Source organism: Hipposideros armiger, unplaced genomic scaffold (assembly GCF_001890085.2).
Source record: "Hipposideros armiger isolate ML-2016 unplaced genomic scaffold, ASM189008v1 scaffold_1302, whole genome shotgun sequence".
NCBI classification, from domain to species: Eukaryota; Metazoa; Chordata; class Mammalia; order Chiroptera; family Hipposideridae; genus Hipposideros; species Hipposideros armiger.
Window position 1 is genome coordinate 142435 of NW_017732652.1, and position 24704 is coordinate 167138.

The following is a 24704-nucleotide window of genomic DNA, read 5'->3' on the forward strand; positions in this document are numbered from 1 at the left end:
CAGCGACTCACAGCAACCCAGCTCCAGGTTGAGCTGTTGTTCAGCATCTTAGCTGTAGAGGGCAGTGTCACTGGCCCTTATATGTGGGATCCGAACCGGGGCCCTCTGGCATCCCAAGCGAGTTCTTAACCATCGCGCCACTCGGCCGGCCCGAAGATGTGGCTTTTAGACAGCAATAATAGCAAACAGGGTCTGGGGCTCTTCATGGACTATAAGCTCAAAGTGAGCTAAGAGTGCGATTCCATAAAAGTTAAACAAATATTACACTCCATGGACAGCAGTACAAAGTCCAAACATGAAGTGAGAGGCTTACCTTCCTCCACAACGATCAGGCCACCTGGGTGCAGGACTTCGCCTTCTGGTCAGCGGAACTAACCAGAGTGCAGGGAGGGGAGAGTTAGCCACGCGGAAAGGTACAATGAAGCTTCTCTGGGGTTCAGCAAGAAGAGCAGGGTCTGCTTAGGCTAAAGAGGGAGCTTGGTAGGGGGCCTGTGTTAGTGAGCTGGGGCCGCCATAATGAAGTACCATGGACTGGGCCGCTTAAAAAATAGATATTTATTGTCTTATGGTCTGGATGCTGGAAGTCTAAAATCAAGGTGTTGGCAGGGTTGGCTTCTGAGGCCTCTCTCCTTGGCTTGTAGATGGTTGCCTTCTCCCTGTTTCTTCACATGGCTTTCCCTCTATGTGTGTCTGTGCCCTGATCTCCTCTTCTTGTAAGGACACCAGTCATGTTGGATTAGGGTCACCTAAATGACCCCATTTTAACTTAATTCCCTCTTTATAGATCTTATCTCCAAGTGCAGCCACATTGGGGTTAGGATATCAGCATATGCATTTTAGAGGGGGACAAAATTCGGCCTATAAGAGTGCCTGAATCTTGCCTCCACTCATGGAAAAGGAAATAGATTCTCCTCTGAGAGTCCAGCAGACAAAGCAAAGACCACTGTGTGGGAGTCAGTAGGAACGCCAATTCGGCTCAATATGAGGAAAAGCTTTGCCTTAGAAAGGGACGGTCAAAGAGAGGCTGGGTAGTCCCTTGCTGGGAATGTCGTAGGGAGCAGAGGCAGACTAGATGATCCCTGAGGATGCATCTATCAGCCTGAAGTTCTTTGATGCTGAGCAGTGCTGGGCAGGATGACATAAGTGTAGCTCATAGATGTCTAATGGATTACACAACAAGACTAGAATTTTGAGAATACTTTTTAGTTTTTTGAGAATATATGTGCACAATTACAAAAATATCTATCGTGTCCCCTTTAATGACAGAATAATTGGGCCTGGTGAATCATGGTTTCAGACCAAGGAGCCATTTCTTTTGTCCATAGCTTTGAAGCGCAGGGAGGAGAAGAAATGGTGCCTGGACTGCAATCGCGGTGACTCAGAGGGAAGGGGCAGTCAAGTCCTGCTTCGTTCTGCCCAGCTGGGACCACTGGTAGTCCTCTCGCAGGTCAACTGACCCCTCGTTTGTAGGCCTGTTCATATCAGGGAAAGATGTAAGGGGACCCAGCTGTCCCACAGGTGAACCATCTCCAAGGACATTGTGGGGCAAGAGTTGGTCTGTGGGACAGGAAGCAGAGTCACCTAATGGCCACTATAAAAGGTCAGAAGTAGACAAGATTCAGGGTAGAAAGGAAACTGACAATTTCTAAATATATTTAGCTTGGAGTTCCAGGTGAACTTAGAATAAAACTCCCTGTCTTAACAGAACAGCCCTCAATGCTGCCCTCCCTGGAGAGGCAAAGCAGCGTGGGAATTTTCTGTTCGGCCTTGGAGTCAGACTTGGCTTCGTATCCTTGCTCTGCCACCATGGGAAAGTTACTTAACCTTTGTGTATATGAGAAAGAGACTGGCCTTGAGAAAGTAAACCTGGAAAAGTTACTTAATCTCCCTGAACCTCAGCTTTCCTGTCTGTGAAATGGGGCTATCAAAAGAACCCATCTCTATTGGTTGCTGTGAAGCGTAAATAAACAAAAAGCTCCTAGGATATCTGCCACAGAATAATCGGGCAAAAATTAGCCAAATCATACCTGTGGCAGCCCCATAGGTAAGATATCAGGTTGCATGGCATATCCTTATCCAGTGAAACCCCCTTCTCAAAATACTCTACTGTCATATCTTTGTAGGAGTTACTCTGATCCAGGCTCAGGGACATGCTCCATGCTTCCAGCCACATCTTCTTTTATCATCTAATTTCTATAATGAACACAAGGATGGTGCCATCCTTGGTCCTTGGGTAGGAATAAATTTGGTTACTTGATAAATATAACCACTTTACTGAGCAGTCTCAATTCAGAGAGGCATGAAACAGTTCTATGTTTTCACTTATTATGCCCCTCTGTGTTGTCTAATCTCCCTTCTCCCTGGGTGACAGATTTTTAAATGACACTTGAAGGAGACTGCATATTTCCTAAGCACTTTCACTTAAGTTTCTGTCCAGTTTTTAAATTTTTTAAAATGTTTTTGTTTTTATTTTTTTAGTTTCTGCCCAGTTTAAAACCCTAGTTTCATCTCTGAATCAAAAATTCCCTCCTTTACTGTCTGCCAGGTTGTGGCTGGGGAACTGCAGTGGGAAGGGGAGGGTGGTCTACACTTTACCCTTCTCCTTCCCTCTCCCCAGAGTGGAGGAAGCCAGTGGTCTGCCTCTAGGAAACTAGCTCCCTTTCCTCTTTCCTAGTCTAAGCTACGGATTCCTGGGTGTATTGGATGGAGAGAAGAGGGAGGAAAAGGGTCAGATGTTTCTTGCCTTATTCTGGTGACGGTTACTGCTCCCTAGGCAACAGTATTCCAGTTACTTAGGATGCAAAACAAATTACCCCAAAATGTAGTGGGTTAAAACAATGAGAACATTCATTTGTTCCTAAATCCTAAATTTTTGGCATGGATCAGCATGGTTGGCTCATCTCTGCTCCACTTGGATTAGCTGGGGAGGCTAACAGGCTGGGGGTTGGACTATCTGGAAGCTCACTCACTCACTCCTAAGTCTAGTAATTGATTCTGACAGTCAACTGAGATCTTAGCTGGTGCTGTTGGTCAAAACACCTGTATATGGCCTCTCCATGTATCCTGGGCCTCCTCACAGGGTAGTGGCTTTGATCCAAGGACAAGCATCGAGAGAGAGAGAGAGAGAGAGAGAGAGAGAGAGAGAGAGAGAGAGAGAGAGAGAGAGAGAGAGAGGGATCATGTTGCCTTTTATCACCCAGCCTCAGAAGTCACACAGCATCACTTTCATTGCATTCAATTCCATAGGGCAGCCATAAAGTCTTAAGGGGAGGGGAAATAGATGCCATCTCTTGATGGGAGTGGCAAGGTTCTGGAAGTGCATATGAGACCAGAAATATTACTGTGGCCACTTTTGGAAAATACTATCTACCACTACCAATGGTCTGTGTGTCAGACATCCAAATGTTGGCTCATGGAGTAAAGGGATGAAATCTTCAGGGAGCCCTTAGGAGTCTGCTCACTACCCAACAAACTGTCCCAGTAGATCTGCCCCAGCAAGGCATCATACAACCTCCTTTTGCTGGGGTTGCTTGGGTGGGGCACAGTAGGACAGCTCAAGCCCAGCTACCCTCTTCTGGGTCCACTTGATCCATGGGAAATTCAGGTATCTTTGGCCACTCAAATGGCATAAACATGGGCTGTCACATTGCCCTCCTCTGGCCACCCTCCCATCTTAGACAGTGGGCTTGTTGAATTACCCTCCACTTGCCTGGGTGGGAGGAAGTCTCTTGTCTAAGATATGTGTATGCCCAAGCAGAGAATGAGATGCCAATTTCCTGCTTTTACTGGCACTCTTTCCCACCCTATCCCTAGTTTTTGGAGACATTCTCACTTGGCTTCATGGTGAGTGGGAGTGGGGATCACCATGGAGGAGAGGGAAACATCTCCAAGAGGCAAAAGGTATTCAACTTCTACAAAACCCTTATCTCTTCCTTGCCAGTTTCTTCTAGACTTGGGGAGCAGAGAAACTGGCCTAGCTAGCAAAACATCTGAGCTTTTCTGCCTGTCATGCAGGTGGCATCTGGGATCTTTGATGTACTATGCTGTGGGCTGGGAGTGTCCTCCAGAAGTTTGGGCCTCTCTGTCCTTACTTTGGACTCCACTCATTAACAATAGTATTCCAGTCCACATCCAGTCACACAAGGACAAAAGCATCTGGGTCCGAATGAGGATATTGTTACCTCATCAAAACAAAACAGAAAAACAAGCCTTGTGGCCTCATTCCCAAGTAACCCCAAGCTGCATCCTTCCTATCTATGGTGTGTCATGTATAGGCATTGAATTCAGACAGCCTTGGTTCTAATCTCGTCTGTATCACTTACTCTCGGTCTAGTTACATAATGTTTTGGAGTCTCAGTGTCTCTATCTGTAAAACTGGGATTATAACCTCATTGGGTTGTCATGAGGCTCTAACTGAGTTGACTCATGTGAAAGCTCTGGCACAGTACCTGGCACACTGTGAAATATTGTGGTTAGCTGGTAATGCTATTGTTATCATCATTGTATTTTTTGACTCATCCACATTAGATACCAGATGAGTTTAGGGCTCTGGGCTGTTGACTGACCCTTGGGCTTGAGCTGCACTTGTGGGCCTATCCAGCAGCTCTTTCCTATCTGTGTGCCAGTGACAGGGCAGCTCCTGTCTACAGCACACAAAGATGGCAGGGATACAGGAGAGCTCAGTACAACTCCAGTGGCTCTGACAGGCACCCAACTGGGAAACAGTGGCCTTTTCTCATCCTTGAAGATCCAAAGTAAAGAAGGCAGTAATAATATTGGGTTGTGTTCCCAGGTCTCGGCTTCATTTGTCCAAACTTTGTACACATTTTGCATGACCCTCTTTGAAATTCTGGGATTCAACCTTAGGACACAATACCAAGCCTTCTCTGATCATCAGAGTTTCAATTACAGGTAAACTGAGGGTCATTTATAGCAGTGCCTCCCCAATTTAGCCTCTGGATAAGACAAATGGCAGAAGAGAGAGAACATATGGCATAGGGACACATCTTAGAGTTAAGCTGGAAACTAGAGAGCAGCTGAACTAACCCCAGAGCTTTCTCTAAACATCTCAGTAGTTTATAAGAGGATCATCATTGCTCCAGGGAGCTTACAGTGTAAGCAAGCACACTGTGGATGTACAAACACATCCAAGCAGCAAGGGGTGGCTGGCTGCAGGGTGAACTGTCAGTCATTGGCCACATGATCCTTAGAGCTTCTGGTTCCAGAAGTCACGGACTGATTTTAATAACTGATGACAGGCACTGAATGTCAAGAAAGAATATAGGATACAGAAGAGAGCTAATTAGAATTTTTGGAAGGGCAGTGAGGCCTTCATATTAGGAAGAATATTTGAAGGCTTATAATAGCATTTCATGAGGAAGGTATTGAAAGCTCTGAACGTAGGTTAGTTAAAAGAATGATGGCAGACAGAATTCAGGCGCATTGCAGGTGAAGACAACAACAACAAAAAACAGTTTTAGTAATTTAGGCCAATGAAGCAACGTCCTCCACAACTAGACTGAAGAGCAAAACGACAGCAACTTGTCTGTTCCTCTTCCCCCAATTCCCCAGCACCATTCCCATCCCCCCAATTCCCCAATTAAAAAAAAAAAAAAGAACCAAGAACTAGCTAGGACAGGATTTGGAACTCAGGTAATGGCTTCAGGTAGACACGCACAGGTTTGAATGGAGAGAGACAAAGCCCTAGAGAAAACATGGGCAAAGGAACTTGGAGGAAATGTTCAGTGATTTTGTAAGATGCTCCCTTGCCTCCATGATTTTGCTGGTGGTAGAACGGTGTGTATGTTACATGCGGTTTCACATGGTTGGTCTACATAGTGCTTTGTCTGGTGCCCAGTGAATGCCCCATTGGTGGTAACCAGAGACAGACCCGTGGTCCCCACATTGTACCCTTGTGGCTCATCGCCTTGGGTTCTACCATGTCCCTGAAATTCAAGGCTGTCTCCCAGGAGCCACCTGCAAGGCAGTTAGTTATATATGGGAACCAGCTCTCTGCACACCTTGCTTTTCAGCCAAATGGGGAGGCAGGGGACAGAGTGGGAAGAACATGCAATCTGCTGTCATTGGCCTCTGTCTCTTGTTATGTATGTGGTTTCATGCAAGCAACTTGACCTTTTTAAGTATCAGTTCCTCATCCGTAAAATAGGGATGATTTTGGCCACAGCTATCCACCCCCACTGTCTTGAGGATCATATGAAATGATGGGTATGACAATGCTTTATAAACTGTAAAGTAACTTATAGGTGCTAAACATCACCATTCTTTAAATGTCAAAAACTGTATTTCTCCCCACCTCATAAAATAAAACTGGGGAAAAGATCCTAGATGATTTACTTGATGTGGGTATGAAAAGGGGGAAAAAATAGCACTGTTTTAATAATTTTTCTCAAATTATCCATTATTTACTCTCACAGAAGAGACGAGTGTCTCAGAAAGACTGTTGTCAGGGGGCTGCCTTCCCAGAGGTCCTGGAGCACAGACGGTGCCTGGTGCCTGACCTGCAAATGCTCCCCTGCTCAGCCGGAGAACAGCCAGATGGCTGCTGCCACCTCCCTCCCTGTGCAAATATCTCTCACCCAGCCAAGCAAACAGGCCTCCCTGGGTAAAGAGGAGCCTCCGTGTTACTTCTGTATGGTGTAGCCTAGAAACAAGCCATGGGCTCTGGACTTGGGTTATGTTTCTAATCCGGGCCCCCAGGCAACAAGGTCATCTGTCTTGGCTCCTTCTCGCTTTGTGTAAACAGGGCTGGGGGCCCATGTGGGTTGAGCACAGCCAGGCCCCTGCTCTGACTCCTCTCCTTATAAACACATTACAGAGAATCTTTGTGACCGTCCAGGCGGAGCGGCTCAGCCCAGACGATGGCAGCCTGCATCAGGAAGGGGATGAAGATGGACATGGGGGAGCAGGGGGAGGCAAAGGGAGGTGGCAAAGGGGGAGGGGAGTGCCCCCAAGACCCCCTGTACCATAGGATGTGTAGAGGTCAGCTTTTCCCCATATCGGACCATGAGAGGAGAGAGTCTGTCACCTGCAGCAGAAACCAAGGGGGCTGTGAGAAAAAGGGGTACAAACCTGATATCATGTAGCTCCGACATCTTTCCTACCACAGCATATCAGGTGTGGTTGAAAAAAAAGAACTAAGACCTCCTCTTCAAGTAGTGCAGGGTAGGAGAGGGAATATCAGCTAAACAGTTGAGAAAACAAATGGTATTCCTGCTTCCACCCCTAATTACCCGTGTGCTCTTGGGATGGTGTTTTAATCTCTCTGAGCTTCCTTGTTTAGATAAATTAGAATTGCACTATCTGCCATTTGTTGAGCCCCCTTACTGTGACAGGGACTTTAGATTATTATTTTATTAATCCACACAATGATCCAGTGAGGCAGGGATCCCCATTTTAGAGATTAAAAAATCAAGGCCCAGTAAGAACTGACTTGTCCCCAGAATTACATTATCAAGTGGCAGAAGCAGCTCTTTTTTTTCTGCCAAACTCCCATTTTGCTGTTGGAACTAAAAAAGGTGGGATTTCTTTCTTTGATGATTTGAAAGCTGAGACTAGACAGCTGCTGGCCTGCTTAAAATAGTCTTTATTGCTGGAGACAGAGGTTCTGACTCAGATAAGCTCAAGGCCTGGGAGTCTGGGCTCCCACCTTTCTCAGAGGTCTCCTCCCACAGCACTCATTTATCACCTTGGGTAAAATCCAGGGAAAGGGAACAATCAACAACTTGTTCCACCCTGGGGCAGAACTTGGCAGGAGCTCTTGGAATCACTGTTACCACCTTTTCCAACCACCTTTTCCATTCCGAGGCAACTCATAAATGTCTGAATTTCCATGGCATGTCCTGGAGGCTGCATGAGAGAGAGAGTGAGAGAGAACCAGTAACCCTTATACCTACAGATGAAAATTAATGCTGGGAGGCATTGCTAAAGGGAAGAGTAAGAAAGGTTCAGAGGCCTTTGATAATAAACTCTCGACAATGATATGCTAGGACCCAGATCAGCAAACTCCCACTACTGGGCCAAATGCAGCTTGCTACTGGTTTTGTATAGCCAGTGATCTAAGAGTTTTATGTTTCTAAATAGCTGGAAAAATTAAAAATAGTAATTGTTCATGACACATGAAAATTATGTTAAATTCAATTCTCGGCATTCATAAATAACATGATTTTGGAATGCAGCCATGCTCCTTCGTTGACATGGTCCGTGGTTGCTTTTGTGCTTCAATGGCAGAGCTGAGCAGTTGCGACATCGACCATGTGGCCAGCAAAGCCCCAGCTATTTACCATTTGGCCCTTTACAAGAAGAGTTTGCCATCTCTTATTGTGGGAAAAAGCATGTGCCTACACAGGGCTTGGAGGAGGGTCTCCCCATTCTGGAGGTAGATATTTATTTAATCCCTCATTTTCTGTACAGCAGCCACACCTTAGCTATGTCTGGTGTCAGAGATCCAGTTGGGTCTGGTTGATAGCCCAAGGGTGTAGGCTCTCAGACTCACGGTGCATGAGAGGCTCTGCCCTTACCCCCAAACCCTCCAAGGGCCAAGTCCTTTCCTCCCCCGGCATCCAGAGGGCTGGCAGCCAGGCATGGGCTCCACAGGAGGGTTTTCCCCTGGAGAAACTGACCAAGAGATAAGATCTAGACACAGTTGGGTCCAGTTCTCACCAGATCATCTATGGGAAGCTCATAGTGGACAAGGTCTGCCCACACCAGAGCCTTCCAGGGAGCTTCCCAGAGTCCTCTGCTGACCCTGTGTGAGTCCCACATGGACTCTGGCCATGTAAATGGACAGCCAAGAGGGCTGAAGAAAGCCCCTATCTTATAGGTAGCTGTGGTGAGGCGGAGGATTTGGGGACTGAACTAGGAAGAGACAGGACCACAATGTGGCAGTGTTGCACAAGCTTCGCTGGGTGGAGCTGGGGCAAGACTGCAGGAAACGTTACTGAGATAGCTACAGTACCCAGAAAGGTAACAGGGCAAGAAAGCTCCCAGGAGAGAGGGGGATCTGAGAGGGAACTTACATGTCTAAGTGACCTAGCTCAGCTGCACACTGGGGAGTTTCTGGGTCAGAGAACCCTGAAGGACAGCAGCAGTTTGGGGGTCTTTTATAGCCCCAGGGTTTGTCTTATCTAAGGCTAGCTGATAGGTGTAGTTTTGCAAAGCAGGTGGCTCTAAATGGCTAAAAATATGTTTCTTTGTTTTACATTTAAAGCAATTGGATGTGTAAATTTTTGCGTTTACCACTGGTGGGCTTTGAGGTTGCTGTGAAGAAATAAACAAAACAGGGGCCATCTTTAGCCCATTTGTATAACAGCAGACCACAACAAGAGAAAGACCAGGAAGCCATGATAATGTAGGGAGCAGAAGAAAACATTTAACAAAAACTGTTAATGTCCTCAGAGATATGAGAATTGCAAGATGCTCTATAAAAGGAACATTCAGAAAACAAAAGAAAAATCTTGGAAATAGAAAATATTAGCACAAAAATGAAAAATTCAGTAGAAGAAAAGGTTAAGGAAATATACCAGCAAATAGAACAAAAAGAAAAAAAGATTAAAAACATGAGTGTAAGCCATATGGAAACTGGAGAATCAACCCAGGAGGTTCCACATCTGAATTTTAGGAATTTTGGAAAGAGAGAACAGAGAAAACGAAGTAGGGGAAATTACCAACAAAAGAATTTTAAGGAAATGTCTCGGAAATAAAAAAACACTGTGTGCAATCCAATGAATACTCAGCAAAACGAATGGAAATGAATTAAACAAAACTGACTCCTCGATGTGAAATTTTAGAACCCAAAGATTTCCAGAAATAAAAAAGATTTCTCATAGAAAGGACTACAACCCAGAATTCTCCTGGATTTCTTAACAGGACATCAGAAGTTAAAAGACAAAATTTCAAGGGTAAATAATTTCCAAACTAGAATTTTATACCCAAACTAAAAAAAGAGTTATGAGGGGAGCAAAAACACATTTTCAGATATGCAAGTTCTCGAAATATTTTCTCCACAGGCACTCTATCCCAGGAAGCTTATGGAAGGTTATGCTTCACCTAAAGGAGTACTCAAGAGAGAAATGGGATCCAGAAGCTGGAGATTCAACACTAGGGTGGGACAAAGGCTCCCCAGGGTGCTGCTGAAGGGAGAACCTGAGATGACAGCTGTGTGGGAATTGAGAGAGCAGCCAGGCCATTTTGAAGCAGGAAGAAAGAGCTCCAGTATTTTTCTAAAGAGTAAAATCTATGGCTGTATTCAGGTTATAAATCAAACGGTTCTCAAAACTTAAGACATTTGAGCCCCTATGGAAATGGACTTCTTTGCATTTCTTAAAAAAAATTTTTTTGGTTGTTTTGTTGTTGTTCTTTAGCAGTTTTCAAAAAGCCATCAAGTCCTTATGTTTTTCCACATTATTTGTTTTTTTTTTTGCATCTACTTGACAATATGAGGAAGATAGAACTTGCAGTAAAGAATATTCTGTCATCTCTGGCTATCTCCGAAATGCAAGATCATACAACCCTCTTGTCTTCAACACTAATTTTCTTCTGTTACATTATACAGCAAAATTCCCCTGAATACATAGAGCTCATGGGTTTTCCAGACATCCTGGGGCCTGTTCTAAAATGCACGCACAAGTCCTAGAGAGTTGGTGTGCTTTTCAGCCAGCTGTGCTGAAGTGACTGATTAGTCACCATCATCCCATCCACTGTTAGTTAAGAACTTTAAACACACCTCTTGTCTTCATTCTGGGTAGAGAGGAAAATAAGAGCTTATATCTGGAGAAGGATTTTGGTGAAAAGAGCCTGAGCTTTGAACCTGAACTGACTTGATTCTGCTGCTGGACTTTTTAATGGTAACTGCCTGCACCTTGATTTCCTCATTAAGGTACCAGGCATAATAATTTCAACCCAGCAAGGTTTTTCTGAGTTTTAAAAGTGATCTCATCACAGATACAAAGCATCTAGTATTATTCCTGGTTCCTTGAAGATGCTTATCTTTGTGGCTATTATGTGTTGTATGGCTTCCACCATGCTTTCATCTATCCTTTCTCATTGAATCTTCATTGAGTTGGGAGTACAAGTTTTATGTCTCCATTTACAAACAGACAAAACCAATGCTCTGCTTTGACACATTAGTATTGTGGGATGGATGCTTTGGGGCATAGCATTTCTGATTACTGTGCAATGCTCTAACAGATAGAGCCCGTGGAAGTGAACTTCCTTAATGTGGTTTTACTTGCAGTCCCACCTCTCCAGCAGAATCATGTGATTAACAGGCTGTGATTACAGACCTCCTTCCAGAAAGAGGTCATTTTAATGTTCCAAGTGGGACCAGGAGGGATAAGTGATGAGAGGGGATAGAATGGATCCATGAAATGATGATTATAACCATTGCCCAAAAGGAAATTGGCAAACAAGCATGTATGAATCACTTTACTCTTATAAATCCATTTACTACATAAACGGGGTAAGAAATATCAGGGCAGTCTGCAGTAAGTTTTGAAAAATGAGGACTAAGGCCGAAGAAAAGGATAGAGTTTGTTTTTATTTTTAAAAGGCTTAGGGTTCCTCTTTGAATGTTACAAAGGATATTTGTGTCAAACCATGTTTTTAAAATGGCATATGGTAAGGGCTGTGCCAAAGATGGCATTTTAAACAAATTCAGACTTCTCGAGTCACTTAGAAATAATTTTTAAAATTTCAGAGACTATTATAACAACTGACATGAAAGCAGGATTCATGCTAAATTGTCTGAGCAAATTATCACATATGTGAAGCTTCTATTTACTTTTTCTCTTAAAAGAAATGTCCATTGAAACTAAGAAAGTTATGTAGGTAGAATCATTTCATGTAGGGCAAAGAATCCTGAGGACACCATAGTGTAAAGGATGTTCGTAATGTTGATGGAGTCAGAAAAAAATGAGTTAAATCAAATACACACAGGAAGTTGTCATAAATTTTAGAAAAATTTCCATGCAGAATGATTAAAAGTGTTATTTCCCAAAACATTAACTAGAAGCCAATAAAAGTAGGTTGACTGAAGAAAAATGAACAACTGTAAGTAATAGAAGACTAAAATACTAACATATACATGGTTATCTCTAATATAAACAGTAATATATTCCAATAGTCCATTTGTAGATTGGCTCTTGGGAATTTGGAGCTCATTTTTCTTCAACAGTCCTGTAAACATCAGTTATGTCCTCACAAAAGCTTAGCTAACACATAATGTAGATAAAACACTGTGAAAAGTAGTAAAAAACATTATTGCAATTCTAGTATCTAAGTACAAAAGGAAAAAAATAAAATTGGGTTAGAAACACTATTTTATTCATTTTGGATGCTAGTATTTGAGAATTAGAAGACTAATGAAGAAAAAGATTACTGTATTTCCCCATGTATAAGACCCACCCTTTCCCGAAAAATTTGGGGTCTAAAAACTGGGTGTGTCTTACACAGTGGTTGTAGATTTTTTTACTTGCATTTCCCTTAAGTGATGAGGAGTTGTATGAATTTTATGATGAATAAAACTTGAGTTCAATAACTTTATGTAATACATTTTTTTCAAATTTCGGGCCCCAAAATTAAGGTGCGTCTTATACATGGGAGTGTCTTATACATGGCGAAATACGGTACTTCTGTGGCAGCTCTGCGTGAGGTACCTGCATTTTCAAATGACTGAGATGCTGGTAGCACCCACATAATTTCACTTCAGTACCTATGGTCTTCCCTTTTCTTGATACACATATCTCTGGCTTATTGTTGGTCAAATCAGCTATGATTATGGTCGTTTTGAAGTTCACAAATGGAATGAAAAACAAATGGTGAGAGAAGAACAGTAAGTTTTCTAAAGTAAAAGGCAAATAATGCAAGATAGGGGCCTATTGCAGGGACATAATGAGGGAGCTGTGTACCCATGCGTGGGTGGGCCTGAGATGACATAACTGAATAGTAAGCAGTGCCGGGCAGCAAAAGGTGGCAACGTGTACATCGTTTTTCCCTGAGGTGGTGAGGAAGAGATGGCAGATCAGATGTGTCCTTGAACCTTAATTTTTGGTTGCTGGTCAGAGCCTTCAGGGGTGTGGATTGGTGGTGGTGGGGTTACTATTATTATCCCTCCTTTAGAAACAAGGAATCTGAGGGTCAGAAAGGTTATGAAAATCGCCCCAGGTCACACAGCCTGTAAGTAACACGCAGATCTCATTTTGCTATACTATCTCTAGAAAACAAACCCAGTATTTTTTTTTTTTAAAGGGGGCTTGGCTATTTTTAGCAAAAGAGATTTAACAATCTCTACAGCAGGGATTTGAGGCCATACATTCTTTAATCTCCACTACCCAGCACAGAATAAATATTTATCAGAATGGTGTTGAAATATTTACCTTTCCCTGCAGTTCTCCCCACTTTTTCAACTCTATCTGGAATGTTCTTGGCTGGAAGGGTATTTCCACATATCCAATTCCTACCCCTCCTTCTAATACCACCCACATTGCCAAGTCTTCCCCATTCCTGCCGCATGCAGCTTTTATTCTGTATCGCTCCACCCGTTTCTCATTTAGGGTATTTCATATTATAGCAAGAACACACGTCACTTCCCTTGCCTTGTTTGTGCAAGACAACAATCTAGGCTGAATCTTCATTTCTCTTATACTTAGCCCAGCGCTCGGGTTATTAAGTGCATATTGAATAATGAAAATGTAAAGCCGAGGGTTCCGGAGCGTTTTCCAGTTCAATAAACTGTAACTCCCACAAGGTCGTTTCAAAAGGAGTTTCCATGAAGGGCGGCATGGACTTGGGAGGGAGTCGGTGGGCAGCAGACGGCTCCAAGGAAGCCTGAAGGAGGTGGCACCCGTGGACTTTCCCTCCCACCCTCTCAGGACCCTTTGGAAGTTCCCTACTCCCTGCCGGCGTGGGGTAAGAAGGGAAGGAGAGGCCAAAAATGCGGGAACAGAAAGAGAGACGCAACGCCTGCAGCCGGCCGCCGGACCTTCTCGGGTCCCCCGAGGCCGAGACTGGCTCTGCGGTCCAGGGACGCCTTTGTCTAGGGGTTGGGGGGGTGCGGGAAGGTGGAGCAAGCCTCGCTGCGCGCCTCGCCGTGGCCGGAGAGCGGAACACTGAATGCCCGGGCTTGCCTTCACCTTAGACACACAAAGGCCGGAAGTGCCCCCCGCGACTACCTGGCAAGGCGCCCTCTCTAGGATTCCGGAGGCTCCATATATCACTGGTTCCCCAGGCTCGAAGGACATCCGGACTAGACCACACAAGAATCCGACTCATAGGGCATGTATTCCACACCAAGGGCAGCAAAATGAATAAAAGAAGAAGAAAAAAATTAGAAATCAGATCCAGCAACTTCATATGTGCAAGAGAAACTCAATTTAAAATATGTCCAGGCCTGTTTCAGCTAAGGGCTTGGAGCCCCGCTGATTATCGTGCTGGAGGATGAGGAATTTGAGGCCTGGAGAAAGTTCTTCCCTGCTGAGGGTCTTTCAGTGACACAGCTGAGTCAGAACCCAGGATTAGTGCCACCATGGCCTTTCCACTGCCCAGCACTGGTTCTCATCAGAAATGGACACTATTAAAATTAAAGCTTATGCTTTCCAAGTGGCAGGAAACGTAACAGGAGTGTAAAGGAATTCAGAGAAGACCAGCACATACCCATTAAGATGGCTGCTATAAAAAAAAATGAAATAACAAGTGTTTGCAAGGAGAAATGGAACACTTGTGAATTATTGGTGGGAATGTAAAATGGTGCAACCACTGTGGAAAACAGTATAGTGGCTCTTCAAAAATTTTAAAACAGGCCTTTTGAGCTCTTTCTTTTGCTGGGCCCACTCCAAACTCTTTGGAGTATACTTTCTCTTCTAATAATGGGCCCTTGAGCCACTGTTTTCTACTTGGGCCTGCTTCTATTTCTTTGAAGTGTACTTTTTCTTCTAATAATCTGCTCTTGCAACACACACACACACACACACACACACACACAATTGCCATATAATCAGTAATTCTATTTCTGGAAATATACTCCAAAGAATTAAAAACAGGGACTTGAAGAGATATTATGTACATCCATGTTCATAGCAGCATTATTTACAATAGCCAAAAGTTGGAAACAACCTAAGTGTTCATAGATGAATGGATAAACAAATTGTGGCATGTCCATATAATGAAATATTATTCAGTGTTAAAAAGGAAGGAAATTCTAACACTTGCTACAAAATGGGTGAACTTTGAGGACATTATGCTAAGTCAAATGAACCAGTCACTAAAGGACAAATACTGTATGATTTCATTCATATGAGTTACCTGGGGTAGTCAAATTCACAGAGACAGAAAGTATAATGGTAGTTGCCTGGGGCTGAGGGAGGGAAAAATGGGGAATTATTTCCTAATGGATACAGAGTTTCTGCTCACTGGCCCCCTCCTGCAGCAGTTTCCTCAGATGACCTAAGCTCTGTATTTTGGAGAGCAAAGTAGGACTATTTGAAGATCCTACAAAGTGCTTTGTTTTCCAAAATTAATTACCTCCCTTCTCCCAGTAAAACTGCCTATAGTTGGAAAGCACCAAAGTAAAATGTAAAGCTCAACCTACCAAGACTAATAATAAGTAAGGAGATTAAACTAGTAATCAAAAAACCTCCCAACAAAGAAAAGGCTAGGACTAGATGGTTTTTCTGGTGAATTCTAACAAACATTTAAAGAAGAATTAATGCCAATCCTTCTCAAGCTCTTCCAAAAATTTGAAGAAGTGGGAACACTCTCAAACTCATTTTATGAGTCTAGCATTACCCTGATACCAAAACCAGATAAGGACACTACAATAAAAGAACACTACAAAACCAATATCCCTAATGAATACAGGTGCAAAACGTGTCATGAAAACATAGCAAACAGAATTCAAAAACACATTAAAAGGATCATACAACATGATCAAGTGGGATTTACACCAGGGATACAAGGATGGCTCAACATACACAAATCTAAACAAATATGATATACCATAAAATAGAATGAAAAATAAAAATCATATGATCATCATCATTGTCCAGAGTAGCCACATTGGAACTGGAAGAGCCAGGAGCAGCCCTAGGGTTGACTAATTCCAGACTAGTTTATCCTCTTAGCCACTACATTAAGCTGCCTCTGACAGATTTTTAGTAACCAAAGCCACAAAGCCTTGTTTGGAAACTAGAACGCCAGCTTTATTACTTCTTAGGTGAAGCTGTCCCTAGCTAGAGAATGGAGATTGAGATCTTTCCTTTCTTCAGTAGAAAAGTTTACTCAGAAAAAGAAATTCAGCCCAGAAATTTTGCTTAGTTGGAAATTAGAAACTGAGGAAATAGCTGATGTAAAGGTTTATTATGAATCAGTGTATGTTAGAAGTTGATCTCTCTGTCTCACCATTTCCCATGTGTTGGAACTTTTCTTTCAAAAGCTAGGTCTGTTAATAAAAGTACCTGGGAAAACAGCCAGTTCTGGATTAATCCAAGCTCTGCTGTCTCTTAAAATAATGTCCTCAAGGTCATCTATGTTAGAGCATGTGTCAAAATTTCCTTCCTTTTTAAGGCTGATTAATATTCCATTGTATGGATGGACCACAGTTTGTTTGTCCATTTACCCTTCAGTGGACACTTGGGTTGTTTCCACCTTATCTTAATCTTTAAAGAGGGAAATGATGTGATCTTATCTGTGTTGCCAGAGTATTGAGGATGATTGGAAAGGAGGGAGTCTTGGGAAGACTAAAATACCGGCTTGAGGAACAGTGAGAGAGGTGCAGTCTGGGTGCAGAAAAATGCTAGGGTTAGAGCATAATTTGTGTTTGGTGACATCTTGGCTGTTTGGGATGAAAGGGAGGGGGCAGGAACTAATGGTCTTAATTTGGGTGGTTAGAGGATAGAGATGCCCTTAACTGAGAGAGAGAAACCTGGAGGAGGAGGGGGGGGAAGAGGAGGAGGAGGAGGTTGTCATATTTTTTTGGGATGGGGTGGAGTGGGGAAAATCATGCTGGAATTTGGACTTGTGATACTGAAGTGTCTTCAGGACATCCAGGTGGAAATGCTGGGGGACAGGTGTGAAAACGGAGCAAGGTGACCCCATAGTTATAAATGGGACCAACAAATATACTTTAAGAGAAACGTCCTTCTTTGCTCTCTTCCAAACCTGCTGATTCTTAAAGCTGATGGAAGAACCGCTCTGAATCCTTTGGTAGGTTACTAGTACCCTCTTGTGACAGTAACTTGCAACTGCAACTGAGCCTGCAACCTAGGGCAGAAATGTCTTTCCTGAAAGCTGCAGTTTTCTCCCACCTAGGAAGGAAATCTGACACAGACCCGCACTATGTGTTTTAAGATCCTGCACGTAAGGATCAGGTGTCTAAGGGTCCAAAGAAGCTGACTGCTCCCTCACAGCAGGTGCTTTGAGCCTAGAAGGCACCTGTGGGACAACACGGTAGAAATGGCTCATAGACAGATGGATGTGAGAGGCAAGGTTAATGGTGCATAGTAGTGACCAACCGACTACACTTTCCATTCCCTAACAATTTTTTTTTTTTAGAGATTGTATTGGGGAATTGGGGGAGGGGAACAGCATTGAGGAATCGGGGAAGGGTGAACAGACAAGTTGTAGTCCTTTTGTTCTTCAGTCTAGTTGTGGAGGACGTCGCTTCACTGGCCCAAGTTGGTGTTGTGATCATTGCGCTCTTCCTGGGTGAAGCAGTTGCTCATCGGCCATTGGACGACCACTCAACCCGGCTGCTGGCCACCGGCCACTCACGTTAGCTTATGGCAACCCACTGCAGCTTCACTGCAGCCTAGCCGTCGCCGGCCACTCACGGCAGCCCCGCTCCAGGTCGAGCTGTTGTTTACCATCTTAGCTGTAGAGGGCGCAGTGTCACTGGCCCTAAAAAAAAATGATCCTAATCAAGGCCCTGCTGCTCAGAGCTGGTGTCCCAAGCCAACTCCTAACCAACGCACCAATAGGTCGGCCCTCCATTCCCTAATTATTAATGTACAAGCTGTTTTCCAGCCAGACAGCTCTTGTTTAACTACTCTGCCTGGGTTGTCCCTAGGCAACAACACAACCAAGTGGAAAACATTTTGTTTTGGGCTTCTTATCTCCTTTTAATTGGCCCTGTCTCGGTTTAAGGAAAGGTCATTTCAGAAGTCTGAGCATTTATTTCAATACAAAACCCAGGAATGACTCAAGTGGCAGAACCTGCCTAGTAGCAGGCTGTGTGAGTTAGGATATAGGGTTTTTTGTTTGTGTGTGTGTTTTTTTAAAATTAGTTTCAGGTGTACAAAACAATGCAATAGCTATACTTTTTACCCCTCACAAAGTGACAATCCCCCTCCCCAATCCACTGCCCCCCCATCCCCAACATCATACATATCTATTACAATTCCATTGACTCCACTCCCCACACTGTACTCCACATAGGATATAGATTTGACTGTTGTGAATGAGACTCCAGATAAGAGTGGTTTAAGCAAGATAGAGGATTATTTCTCTCACATTTAAAAAGTCTGGATTTAGACAGTTCAGTGCTGGATTAGTGGCTCCACTGTCACCTGGGACCCAGGTTGCTTCCAGCTTTCTGCTCCACTATCCCCAGGGTGTGGCTGTCACTGTCACAGTCCAAGATGAAGTTCCAGGCACCACAACCACTTCCAAGGAGCAGGATGGGGAAGACTGAAGGGGGAAGGAGGGCTCACCCCTTCCCTGCAATGGCCTGACCTGGGAGCTGCACCCAACACTTCTGTTGTCTTGAGGAGTAAATTAATTAATACATGTAGAGCTTTGAATGATATCTGGCCTTTATCTCAATAACAATAACAAAGATAATAATTAGTCTAGCTAATGATTTTTAAATGTTTATTATGTACATGCCACTAAAGAGTGTTACCTGTGTTAACTCACTTAACCCTCATCGCACTCTGGGTAAGTACTACATTATTTCTATTTCACAGATGAGAAAACTGAGGTGGAAAGGTCACACACTTATAAATGGCAGAGCTTCCAGTTAAAGCCATTAAATCTTATTTCAAAGTCCACTTTCTTAACCACTAACCCAAACTAACTCATATACACAGTGATTCGTATCTTTTTTGGGGAAGGGAGGTTAGTATTATATTAAGAACTTATTCCCATATTTAAAGACAAACTGCCCTCAAGAAGGATGGAACAATTAGTTCAGAAGGCAACTTAGTAATATGTATCAAGAAGTTTTAAAAAAGGAAGGCATGAAGATATCACAGCAATATTTATGCTCCCCAAAACTGGAAACAGCACAAACCTTCAACATAGGGATAGGTTTTAGTTAAACCACGGAACATCAATTCAATGGAATATTATCATCACTGGATAACAAATGGTTTCATAGGTTATTACAGAACATGGGAAAATAATTATTTGCAAATGTATACATTTTAAAAAAGTCAATGTATAGTAAAAACAAAAATGTTGAGAAAGAGTATGTTTAAGTGATGAAATGCTGTTGAGTTTTTGTTCTTTTTTTTTTTTTTAGCTGAGCCATCCTGCCACCTGTTGGCACCTCAGCGGCAACTCAGCTCGGGCAGGGAATCGAACCGCTGTTGCTCAGAGCTCACGCTCTTTTTTTTTCTTTTTAGATTTTTTAAATTGGGGAATTAGGGGATGGGAACAGTGCTCGGAAATTGGGGGAAGGGGAACAGACAAGTTGCTGTCCTTTTGTTCTTCAGTCTAGTTGTGGAGGACGTTGCTTCACTGGCCCAAGTTGGCACCATCATTGCGCTCTTCCCAGGTGAGGCAGATCAGTTGCTGGCCTCTGGACGGCCGCTCACACTGGCTGCTGGCTACACATGGTAGCTCATGGCAACCCACTGCAGCAGGGGCTGCAGCTTACGCTGTCGCTGGCGACTCATAGCAGCCCAGCTCCAGGTTGAGCTGTTGTTCAGCATTTTAGCTGTAGAGGGCGCAGCGTCACTGGCCCTCATGTGGGATCCGAACCGGGACCCTCTGGCGTCCCAAGCCAGCTCTTAACCATCGCGCCACTCGGGCGGCCTGAGTTTTTGTTCTTTATACTTTAATATACACATTTTCTCTTCTTTCTTTCTTCCTTTCTTCCTTTCTTTCTTTTTTTTTGCATGACAGTGAATTTTAATGTCACCTCCTTGGGGAAGGAGAGGTCAAACTACCCACTTTTGGAGACACCCCAAAAGTTGTCTGGTACTTTGGTACAGAAAGGATTTGGTCCAATCTCTCCATGGCTTAGGATATGAAAAGGCACATAAAGTTGGCTCAGCTGCTCTGGGCTGGGATGGAGCAAAAGGTGGACGGGGTGGGGGTGGAGGTGGTGGTCTGGGACAGATGGGCAGAGCAGGGGTGGGCTCAAGTTCTTGTGGACAGAGGTAGTTGGTCCTGGGTGGGCGCTGGAGCAGCCGAAGGCAGCCTGAGGTTCAGGCTGGGTAGAGACTGCGCAGTGGCCTTTGTCTGCCCAGTCCACCAGCTCACTTCTTTGGAACCACAGCTGGATCTCCCTCTGAGCCCCCTCCACGGAGTCGCTGGCATGGATGACATTCCTGCTGATGTGGACGCTGGAGCCTCATCGGATGGTGCCGGGGACAGCCTCAGCTGAATCACTATGTCCTATCATTGCCCCCAAGGTGCAGACCACATTGGAGTGGCTCAGACCATGGCCATCATGGGGCCAGAGATCATGTAGCTGATGAGGGCTGGGTAGAAGGGCTTCTTCTGAAGGTTGTGGTAGTGCTCAGCAAGGATGCTCTCTGGCACTTGTAGTATCTTCTTCCCCACCAGCTTGAAGCCCCTCCTCTCGAAACGCTGGATCACACCCCCAACAAGCCGCTGCTGCACCCCATCTGGCTTTACGGTGACCAGGGTCCGCTCCCGGTTCCAGGAGGACCCTCCTGAGTTGGGGCACACGAGCAGGCTGGGGACCAGGGCCCTTGGCTCGCCCAGCAGCTACGCAGCGCGGCTCGCGGGAAGAGGCCGCTCATGACACCCGGCCCACGGAGCTGCGGCAGAGCGCAGTTGGAGGAGCGCGCGGGAGCACAGTGCGCCCGAGGGAGGAACTACAAATTTTCTTTAATGAATGTACAATGTTTTATAATATGTATTTTAATTTTATACTAACACTTTAGTGATGAGGTTTGTCTTGGTGAACAACTAATATTCAATATGGCTTCAAAAAGCATTTTTCAAATGCCTCTGAATTCCTACATGAGGAGTCTGCATGACTTTGAACTTGGGGAAACAAGTGCAATAAATATAGCACTGACCTTATGATCAGAAATTTCTTCTTGCTACCAAGACGGGATCAAGTATAGCTGCTGTCATTCATAAACTACATATATTTGGCCAGGCCATTTCCTTTTTGAATCTCCATTTATAAACCTTTAAAACAATCCCCCGCTGTGAACCTCCTAGTGCCTTGGTCCACAGATCCACAGGCCTCCTGAAACCATAAAAGCATTACATTGTTTACCAAGATGAATTCAGTGCTGTGTACAATCAGCAAGTATTTAAAATTTAAATAGAATAATACATGTTAATTCTCACTTTAAAAGCCATTTAGCATTTTCATCTTATCATGAACTATTTCAATAATACAGAAAATGTAGAGCATACTATAATAAACACATGTGTAACCACAACAGTTTTGTTAAATCTTAACATTTTGCCATTTTTGCTTCATACACCCTCACACACACACACACACACACACACACACTTTTTTTTTTTTTAAGACCTAAAACATTAGGGCAGCAGATGATGCAGAGTCCTTACTGGGCCCAGTGTTCTCTCTCCCTAGCAGAGGTGATTACTTTCTGAATATGCTAATTTTCCTTCCTCTGCATATTTTTAGTTTACTGCATGTGCTAAATCCATAAAGAATACCAGGTCACATGCATTATAAAATGGATATAATACTGTACATATTATTTTGAAGCTTACCTTTTTATACAATTGTATATTTTTGGTATTCATTCATATTAATCTATGTAGCTCTAATCCATTAACTCTCAGTTCAGTATAGAATTCCATCCTATGGATATGCCACAATTTGTGTATTCATTAGTCTATTAGTGAACATTTTGATGTTTTTTTAAAACAAATTTTACCTTCATAAACAACATTGCAGTGAATACTATTGAACTTGTCCCCTCCTGCACATCTGCATGGATTTCCGCAGAGTACACGCCTAAGAGTGGGGCTGTTTGGTTTTAGGATATGTAAATCTTTGGCTTTACTAGATACTCTCCGAAGTAGTTGCCCCCACTTCTTTCCCACCAGCAGTGCCTTCCCATTGCTCATCATTCTTGGGTATGTGAAGGGAAGGTATGTATCTCATTAAAACAACACACACACACACACACACAGCTTTATTTTGGTTGTTTGTCTTGTTTGTTTGTTTGTTGCTTTCTGCTTTATACCTCATATCTGAGTGACATAATGTGGTTCTTGACTGTTTCTGCCTGACTTACTTTGCTTAGCATGATATTCTCAAGATCCATCCATGTTGTCGAAAACAGTAGTATTTCATGGACAACAGAACGGTGGTTACCAGAGAGGAAAAAGGATGAGGGAAAGTAGAAAAGGGTAAAGGGTGTCAAATATATGGTGATGGCAGAAGATTTGACTTTGGATGGTGAACACATAATGCAATATACAGGTGATGTATTATAGAATTTTCCACTTGAAACTTATATAATTTTATTAATCAATGTCGCCTCAATAAATTTAATAAAAATATAAATAAAAAGGGGATACAAAAAACAAAAACAGAAAACAAATCCCAGATTTACTGATATGTAATTCACATACTGTCGCCTTGCAGCTGCCAACTCGAATGCTCCTGCGCACTGATCCTTTGAAGTCATAAGGAAGTGTCTTGGAATGCCGAGACCCCAGGAAATGATCTCGGTAAAACTTCCTTATCCGGTGGTCTCGGAATGCTGAGGCCATCCCGGGGATCATACGTGTGTGTGAAAACACAGCTCTTGCTTGATCACAATGAGTTTCGGTGAAGCAGCTGCCGGTCTAATCTAATCCATTAACTGGGTATAGATATTCAAATTGACTTCTTTGTGACAGTTGTAAATAAAAGTTATTCACCCGCCAGGATCAGGACTTGCTCTCTCAGTCTGTAGAGACAAGACCCTTGGCCTGCAGAAACTCTATTTTTGACTCTTGTGATTTCTTACACAAGAAACCCGTCACCGCCCCCAGTCTTCGAAACCCCAGCCCTTGTCACACGGGACGTGATAACATACCATACGATCCACTCATTTAAAGTATATATATACATCAATGGATTTTAGTGTCTTTACAGAGTTGTGTAATCATCACCACTATCAACTTCAGAACATTTTATTATCCCCAAAAGAAACCTCACAAAAAAGTTAACTATCATTCCCCAACCCCCCCACCTCCAGCTATAGTAAACCACTAATTTACTGCCTGTCTCTATAGATTTGCCTATTCTGAACATTTCCTATAGATGTAATCATACAACATGTGAACCTTTGTGACTGACTTCTTTCACTTACCATAATGTTTTCAAGGTTCATCCACGTTCCAGCATGTATTGGTACTTCATTTCTTTTTATCAATGAATAACATTCTATTGTATGGATATACCACCTTTTATTTATCTAATGATGGACATGTGTTTTGTTTTTCTTTAACCTTTTGGCTATTATGAACAATGCTGTTGTAAACATTTCTGTACAAGTTTTTATGAAGACATATGTTTTTATTTATTTTGGGTACATACCTGGGAGTAGAATCACTGGGTCGTGTGGTAGTGCTGACAAACTGGTTTCAATAGTGGCTGTACCATTTTACCTTCCCACTAGCAGTGCATGAGAGTTCCGATTTTTCACATTCTCACCAACCCTGGTCATCTGTCTTTTTAAAAAAATTTTTTATTGGGGAATTGGGGGGATGGGAACAGTGCTGGGGAATTGGGAGAAGGGGAACAGACAAGTTGCTGTCGTCTTGTTCCTCAGTCTAGTTGTGGAGGACGTCGCTTCACTGGCCCAAGCTGGCACCATCATTGCGCTCCTCCCGGGCAAGGCACATCAGTCGCCGGCTTCTGGACAGCTGCTCACTGCTGGCTGCTGGCTGCACATGGCAGCCCATGGCAACCCACTGCCACAGGGGCTGCAGCCCACGCCGTCGCTGGCGACCCACAGCAGCCCAGCTCCAGGTTGAGCCGCTGTTCAGCATCCTAGCTGCGGAGGGCAGTGTCACCGGCCCTCACACGTGGGATCCGAACCGGGGCCCTCTGGCGTCCCAAGCCAGCTCTCAACCATCGCGCCACTCGGCCGGCCCTCATCTGTCTTTTTTACTCTAATCATCCTAATGGGTGTGGAATGGTTTCTTATTGTGGTTTTGATATATCTCTGTTTTAATTTTCATTTTTCCATTTACTAATGAAGTTGAGTGTCTATTCTTTGTCCATTCCTATTTCCTCTTCTGTGAACTTCCTGTTCATAATATTTGCCCATTCCCACTTGCCTTTTCTCATTGATTTGTAGGAATTTAAAAGTACATTTGGATATTAAATCTTTTTGCTGATTTTATGCACGGCAAAATATATCTTCTCAGTATCTGGATTTGCTTTTCACTTTGTTTATGGAATGTCCCGTGGAAGGCCCTCACTTGCTCTGAGTCTATCAGAAGGGAGTTGAGTT

At 43.6% G+C, this 24704-nt stretch overlaps 1 long non-coding RNA gene and 1 pseudogene across 1 annotated transcript; one reads left to right on the forward strand and one right to left on the reverse strand.

The window, feature by feature from the left end:
* Positions 1–328: 328 nt before the first annotated feature.
* On the forward strand, positions 329–7061 carry LOC109377143 (uncharacterized). The gene is made up of 3 exons (XR_002122828.1): positions 329–413; positions 6435–6622; positions 6836–7061. It is a non-coding gene; the product is annotated as an uncharacterized LOC109377143 (long non-coding RNA).
* A 13115-nt stretch (positions 7062–20176) lies between these two features.
* On the reverse strand, positions 20177–21002 carry LOC109377142 (nucleoside diphosphate kinase, mitochondrial pseudogene; annotated as a pseudogene).
* Between the last annotated feature and the right edge of the window lie 3702 nt (positions 21003–24704).